Here is a 7,802-nt window from a genome sequence, read left to right on the forward strand (position 1 = left end):
ATGCTTTATTAAAGTCAGTATTATTAGGTCCATTTTATAGGAGAGGGCAAATGGCTTTCCCACATTCATCCAGCAAATCAATGAAAGAATCAAGAAGAGAAAACAGATCTCCTTACTTTCAGTCGAGTGGGCTAGACTCCCTGTGGCCCCATCCCAGATCTGGGATTTGGTAAAAGAGTAAGGGATTAGGAACTGGCACTGCTGGAGTGGCTGCACCCAGGCTTGCAGCTTTTACCCCTCCCCTGCCTCCTCACCCAGACAGGCAGACCATGCTACACAGGGAGCCAGGAATTTTTTTTTTAAGTCCCTGAAACAAATAATAATCCCTCTCCCACTCTTGGCATCCCTTCCTCTCCATGCTCAGCAGAACATCCCTTCTCCTTCCCTCTTATTTGCCCAATGCCCTGCCCCCACTCTCTGGCTGTCCCATGGACAAAGGAGCTTCAAAGTCACTTATTCTCAGCTCCAACCAGGCTGTGCAGGAAGCCAGGCTTAGTCAGCAGCAGCAGGTGCCACCCCCTACCTTGAGCCTACTCCTGGGCTGGCAAGTAACATTTAGGGGAACGGAGCAGAAAGAAGAAACCCACCTTTTGCCACTGTTCCCAGCTGAACAGCTCCTCATGCAGCCCAGCTGCAATGGGGCAAGAGTGACTCTGAAGGTCCCCTGCCTCTGGGGCAGCCGGGGACAGTGGAGATAGTGGCAACAACAATTGGGGGAGGGGGCAAATGGGAGGGAAGAGGAAGAAATGTGCAACTGAGCATGGAGGGGACTGGTTTGGGGACTTAAATCTCTGGCTGCTGCTCCCACGGCATAGTTTGAAAGAGGGTTGCAACTGTGCCACTGCATCCACTTTAGATCGGTCTCTGGGTCCTACCTCCTAACACGACCAGAAGAAATTGTGAATAACTTGTGAGCCTTTTTGAGACACTCTCTGTCTTCTATATTTAGAAATGTGCCAAAACAGCCAAGTGGAAGTGGGTGAACAAACATGGCTACCTGGACTCCACCATGCCTGTATGGTTCCTTCATATTATATTTATTGGTTAAAAACAGAAAGCATAACATGCATGAAAAGTTCACTTCCAACAGTTCTCATTAAAAGTCAAGACCTCTACATACTGCACAGCTCTATTCACCCATTCAGAAATGTTTCCTTAAATTTTCTTCTTAGGAATAAGTGAAACATTCACCATCTTGTTCAATTTAAGTGTTACAGCCTGTTTCTCCTGTAAAATAAATGTTTAAAAAAGGAGAAAAATCTTCAGGGAAAAGCTCAGTGGGATACTGCTACAGGTCTTTGCTGTGAGGATGGAATGACTTGTAAAATACATATACAAAAGTACCATGAGGATACCACATTCTCATTTGGGGTGCATGTGCAAGATAAATAGTTTTAAAAGTTACATTAAATACATTCTAGATCCAGAAAGCAGCCTGATAACTTAAAAAAAAAATGTAAGCAACCAGGAAACCTGTATGTTACTCTCCATGTAAATTGTTTTTTTACTGAGGATAACATGACACAAAATTCTTTATAGTTCATCTATTATTATACTAATCAGAACCCTTGGAGAAATGTATGTCTTAAATGTAAGTGCATAAAAATAAAAAGCAAGGCAACCTTACAAAATTAGCTGTTATTACTGATGTTCTGGCATACTGAAATGCCACTTATAGAGACAATGGTCCGGATCATCAACTGGTATGAATCAACCTAGCTCTTTTGAGGTCAACAGCTGGTGATCTCATCTTGTGTGTGTCCATGCATCCTCTTGCACACTTACAGTATATATATCATCTGCTTATATACAGAAAAAACGTGCGTGTTGAGAACCAAATAAACTTTGCTCGCCTTGAAAACACTTTTATTTACACAGCTGTTTGGCTGAATTAGGACAGAAGTATTCTGTTAAAAAATAGACAGTTCTAATAGAATTTCTCTTGCTTTTTGAAGACTGCTGTACATCCTGAGCTCTGAGCCTCTCAGTAGGAAGTAACACACAGGGACTTTGAATGTCCTCTTTATTGTACTCTGTTAAAGGTGCCAGTATGAAGTGAATAGGTCTGAGATCCTAGGACTGTGGGAGAGGTTATTATAATGTACTGATACCCTACTGTGGGGAGTGAATGTGTTCCTCTCTCCAGGGCTCTTATCTGAAGCACTCAGCTAGAAATGGAATAGAACTCTGAATTGTTCTAACACAGGCCTGGACCCTCCTCTGGGAAAACATTTTAGAAATAATAATGATAAAAAAAAGAAATCAGGAGGAAATTAAAAGACCTTTTTTGAAAGGGTCCTCAAAAAAGCAAGGCTTTATTATCATAAGCTTTGCAGCCACAATCAAAGGGAAAAGTTTGAAGGCTGGAATAAACAGCATGCTTGTGAAAAGTGCAGTGGTAGATACTATTTCTTACATCAAGTGTTGGTTCAGTGGCAAATGGTTCAGTAAACAGCACCTGTGCAGCAATAAATAAACAAATAAGATAGATAGATAAATAGAATCTCCTCTAATTGGTTTTCTGTCAAAGAAGAGTTTATATTCCTCTTTGGGCAAGTCCCTGTCTATCTATCTGTCTAGAAATCTAATTTGGCTATCTATCTAGAAATCTAATTTCCAGCAATTAAATTTTAACTCTGCCAGTTAACAGATGTTTTTCTCCTTAAACTTCATCTGCAAACCCAGACGACTGCTCACTCATTCCACCATGGGAGCAGGCTGGCCTGTCCCACTGACTTGCACTTCTGCTGTATGAGTCTAAATGTGCTACTGGAAAAATTTGGCCGTACTCCAATGTTTTTACCAGATTATATTTCATCTCAGAGGTCATGCTCCAGCTTCTAGGGGAGGCAATGGAAGTTGTAATGAATATAATGTGGGAGAATCTTAGGCTACTAGATACAACTTTTGGAATCTATAGTTCCTCCTGGTTGTGCATCTACCAAAGTAACCAAACACATTTGTGTTGCCTAATATCATCCAGCCTAGTCTCCTCAAACCCCATGACTGCCTAAACAGCCAGAGAAATCCCACATGTTGTACAACAGCCAGGCTTCTTTCCTTTTCACTTAGTACACATGGGCTAGATACAGATATTCAAAAAGGCTGAGGTGGAACTGATCAAACCCCCAAGTTTCTGTAAGCAGAGGAGGTTAGATTGAGAGCAAACAGTAGACATGTTTGGCATTTGGCGAGGCACACAGGCTGCCTACACTGGCCAAGGCAATGGGTTGGGGGTGCTCCTGTACGCCTCCCAGCAGGCCCTGCTGGATCCCCAGGCTGCTGGAAGCTGCCAAGTACAGCTGAGCACCTGAATCACCCCGACTGACTTCCTGGCTTGGGGGAGCATAACCCCCCAACCCCCTGCCATCACCACCTCACCTGCCTCGGCCCCCGGACTTCCAAGTGCATCCTGTTGCTGGCTTGTCTCTGTGCTGATTTGGCTCTGTGACAGCCCAGGGGCAGGGCCTGCTGGGCACTCAGTCGGAGCAGCCAAGAGCAGCATGAGTGCAAGTGCATCTCCCTGGCAGACAGCAATCCACTGTGAATTGATAGAGGATCTGGTGCAGAACTTTGATGTACCAGTCTAACCTTAACTGATTGAGTTTGAGCACGAAGTGAGGGAGGGACAGGTTACAACTAGATCTGGACAGGTTACAGGGGTGGGCAGATGAGAATAGGATGGGATTCAATACTGACAAGTGCAGGGTACAGCACCTGGGGAGGAAGAACCAGCAGTATACCTACAGGCTGGGGAACCCCCTTCTCATCAGCACAGAGGCAGAAAAAGATCTTGGAGTCATCATTGATGCCAAGACGAATATGGGCCGGCAGTGTGGGGATACAGTCAGGAAGGCCATCCGCACCCTGTCATGCATCCACAGATGCATCTCAAGCAGGTCCAAGGAGGTGATCCTCCCCCTCTATGTGACACTGGTCAGGCCACTGTGTCCAGTTCTGGGCACCGCACTTCAGGAGGGATGTGGACAGCATAGAGAGTGTCCAGAGAAGGCCACTTGCATGGTCAGAGGGCAGCAGGGCAGGCCCTGTGAAGAGAGCCTACAGGACCTAAACCTGTTCAGCCTCCACAAGAGAACGCTGAGAGGGGATCTGGTTGTCGTCTATAAACTTACCATGGGAGACCTGCGGGGCACAGTACCCTGTTCCCCCGCGCAGTACCAGGAGTAACTAGGAATAACGGCCACAAGTTGATTGAGAGTAGGTTCAGGCTGGACATCAGGAGGCGCTACTTCACAGTCAGGGCGGCTAGGATCTGGAACCAACTTCCAAGGGAAGTGGTGCTCGCTCCTACCCTGGGGGTCTTCAGAAGGAGGCTGGACAATCACCTTGCTAGGGTCGTTTGACCCCAGTACTCTTTCCTGCCATGGCAGGGGGTTGGACTTGATGATCTGCTCAGGTCCCTTCCGACCTGACCAACTATGAAACTAGGTCTGTCTTAGACTAAGTTCCACCATTTTTAAACCAGTCTATGTGAGCTGAACTTCTGTTCTGTTATAGGTGTATAGATGTATTTATACTGGTTCATGTGTAATGTCTACCTGGCCATTGTGAGCACAAGTATGACCCACTGAACCTTTCTGTATAATAGTGTGCTACACTAGAAGCAGACACGTGTAACTAGAAATAATTAAATCAACTAACTGAAGCACAATGGTTCATATCTATTTGGTGCTTATTTTGTAGTATATAGCAAGCATGTAAATACTAATACCACTCAATATGGCTCTAAATAAATATCCATTAATATTATGCAGGATTCTGGGTCCAATTCACCATTGACTTGCAGCTTGTGTAGGCATTTATACCCATGCGAATGTGGGTAAAACACTACAAAACGAGACTAGCAGAGTATTACAGTTGCTTTGGTCTCTTGCAGATGACTATGTGGGGCTCAGGGGAAAAGAAGAATTGAATACTGTGTACAAGAATCTGCAAAAGGATAGCACAAAGGCAGAAGAAAAATATGCTTCCAGAAACTGAGCTCTATTCTTTCATTCTATTTACAGTGGTAATAACAATTAAAGACAGAATATTATCCCTGAAATTACTTAAAGCATTTTAACTTTTCCTAAGTATATTTTTCTACATAAATAAAATTCCTTTTCTTCCCCCAATTCTTACTGAAATTTTTTGGACAATTTTAATAGTTCATAATGGCATGGCACTCTTGGGAGCCTGTTTAAAACTATTCAAATGCATCATGATAAACATTGGTCATTTTGATAATATCATGTTAATTTATCTCTCATTTCATTCTCCTACCCTGAATTATGACATCACTGGATAATTGATTTGGAATAGGAGTCTTCAGTGTATCAAATATTCTCAAACTGCATTGGAGTTAACATGACCTGAAACCACCCAACACCTTTCATGAGATGCTGAACACCTCAAAGGACCAGGGCCCAGTGACATTATACACCCATATAATGCTCTGACATAATTTGGTGATTATGGGATGAACGAGATAGTCAGTTAATGGCACACAACACATTTCTATAGCAGGCTTAGAGGCTAAATGAACCATGGTCAGGAAATCAAAATCCAAATTACAGCTGACTTTGGTCCCTATTCAAAACCACTGATTCACTAAAGACAGTGGGGGTTCTGCCTGAGTCAGGAGTGAGTTAGGGACCTGAGCTCTCATTGTCTTCATGGGAGTTTTGCCTAAATGTGGAGTAAGTCACACTGAATGGGGTCCATTCACAAAGCAGCTAAGTAGGACTTCCAATACATCACTATTTAGAAGTTAACACTACTTGGCGAGACATAACTGGAAGAAATACAGGCATTTTGGAGCCATTTCAAAAACTTGTATAAAGCAACAGTCTAAGTGTATTGTCACTTCTTCTCCCCTATACAGACAGTCCTTGACTTAAGACATTTTAAGTTACAACAAACGGCACTTATGATATTTATATATCACCCTGTTTTGACTTTCTGATGTCAGTTTCAACTTTATGATGCTTGATCCGATGTAATACCATGACAGTGAACAAGTTCGCTGCATCACTCATCTCCCTGGAGAACATCTATCCAAACTTCCTTGGACATGTTCTTTAAGAAAGCAGGCAAGACTCCAAAAAAACCTGCAGCCAAGGCTCCTGAGAAGAGTCCAGCCAAGAACCCTTGAAAAAGTCCAACCAGGAGCCCTTCAAAAAGTCCAGCAAAATCACCTCAAAGAAGTCCTTCCAAATCAATATGATTGCTATTTACAATATAAATACATTAATGTAGCTATGTTACTCATCTATAATTGATCGAGTACAAAATTCTGGGTTATTTTTTTGTGAAAATAGGGTATCAGGCCTTGGTTCAGGAACTAAACCCCCATTTATAACAATGTTCCTATGGTAATATCAGTTCCGAGTTACGTTTCGACTTAAGATTTCATAGATTTCATAGACATTTGGGCTGGAAGGGACCCCAGAGGATCGTCGAGTCCAGCTCCCCTGCCCCGGGGGCAGGAAGTCAGCAGGGATCATAGGATCCCAGCAAGATAAGCATCCAAATGTGTTTTGAAGGAGTTCAAAGTGGGCGCTTGAACTGCCTCAGGTGGCAGTCTGTCCCAAGCCTTGGGGGCTTGGACAGTGAAGAAGTTCTTTCCTATGTCCAGCCTGAACCAGTCACAGTGGAGTTTGTGAATTCGATCTTGTCATCCCTTGGGGGCTCTGGTGAACAGTCATTCCCCCAGATCCCGATGAGCACCCTTGATAAGTGGCCACCAGATCACCCCTCAGCCTGCGCTTTTCCAGACTGAATAGCCCCATTGCTCTCAGCCTGTCATCATAAGGTCTGTTTTCCTGACCTCTGATTATGCATGTGGCTCTCCTCTGCACCCTCTCAAGCTTCTCCACATCCTTTTTGAATTATGGAGCCCAAAACTGGACGCAGTACTCCAGCTGCAGTCTCACCAAGGCCAAGTACAGCGGGAGAATGAAGTCCTGGGATCTGCTTGAGAAGCATCTATGGATGCAAGCCAGCATTTTGCTCGCTTTGCTAGCTGCAGCATCACACTGAAGGCTCATGTTCATCTTGTGGTCAAGCATGACCCCCAAGTCCCTTTCGTCTGTAGAGATAACCAGCGTAGCACTACTATATGCATGGTGCAGGTTTTTCCTCCCAAGGTAGAGAACCTTGCATTTTTCGGTGTTGAACACCATCAGGTTCTCATCCACCCATTTCATGAGTCTGTCCAGATCTGCCTGGATCACCCTTCTGTCCTCAGGTGTGGATGCTTTACCCCAGAGTTTGGTGTTGTCAGAGAACTTGGCCAGTCCACTTCTGACACCAATGTCCACATCGTGATGTAAATGTTAAACAGTATAGGCCCTTGGACAGAGCTTTGAGGGACCCCACTGGTCACAGCGCACCAAGACAATTGGCACCTGTCAACCACCATCCTCTGGGTCCTACCGCAGAGCCAGTTCCCCAGCCAGTGGATCGTGGTGATGTCAAGGCTGTAATTAGCCAGTTTAACCAAGAGGTGATCGTGGGATACCAGATCGAAGGCTTTTTTAAAGTCGAGGTATATGACATCTATCTCTTCCCCTTTGTCTAGGTGATAAGTCACCTGGTCATAAACGGAAATGAGATTGGTCAAGCAAGACCTACCCACAACAAACCCATGCTGGGTATCCCTCAGGATATTGCCTTCAGCTAGTCTGTTAAGGATGGCCTCCTTGATAATCTTTTCCATGACTTTCCCCAGGATAGAAGTCAGGCTGAAGGGCCTGTAGTTTACCGGATCTACTTTCCTCCCTTTCTTGAAGATAGTTTCA

This window comes from Crocodylus porosus, unplaced genomic scaffold, assembly GCF_001723895.1.
Source record: "Crocodylus porosus isolate Cpor-Errol unplaced genomic scaffold, CroPor_comp1, whole genome shotgun sequence".
NCBI lineage: Eukaryota > Metazoa > Chordata > Crocodylia > Crocodylidae > Crocodylus > Crocodylus porosus.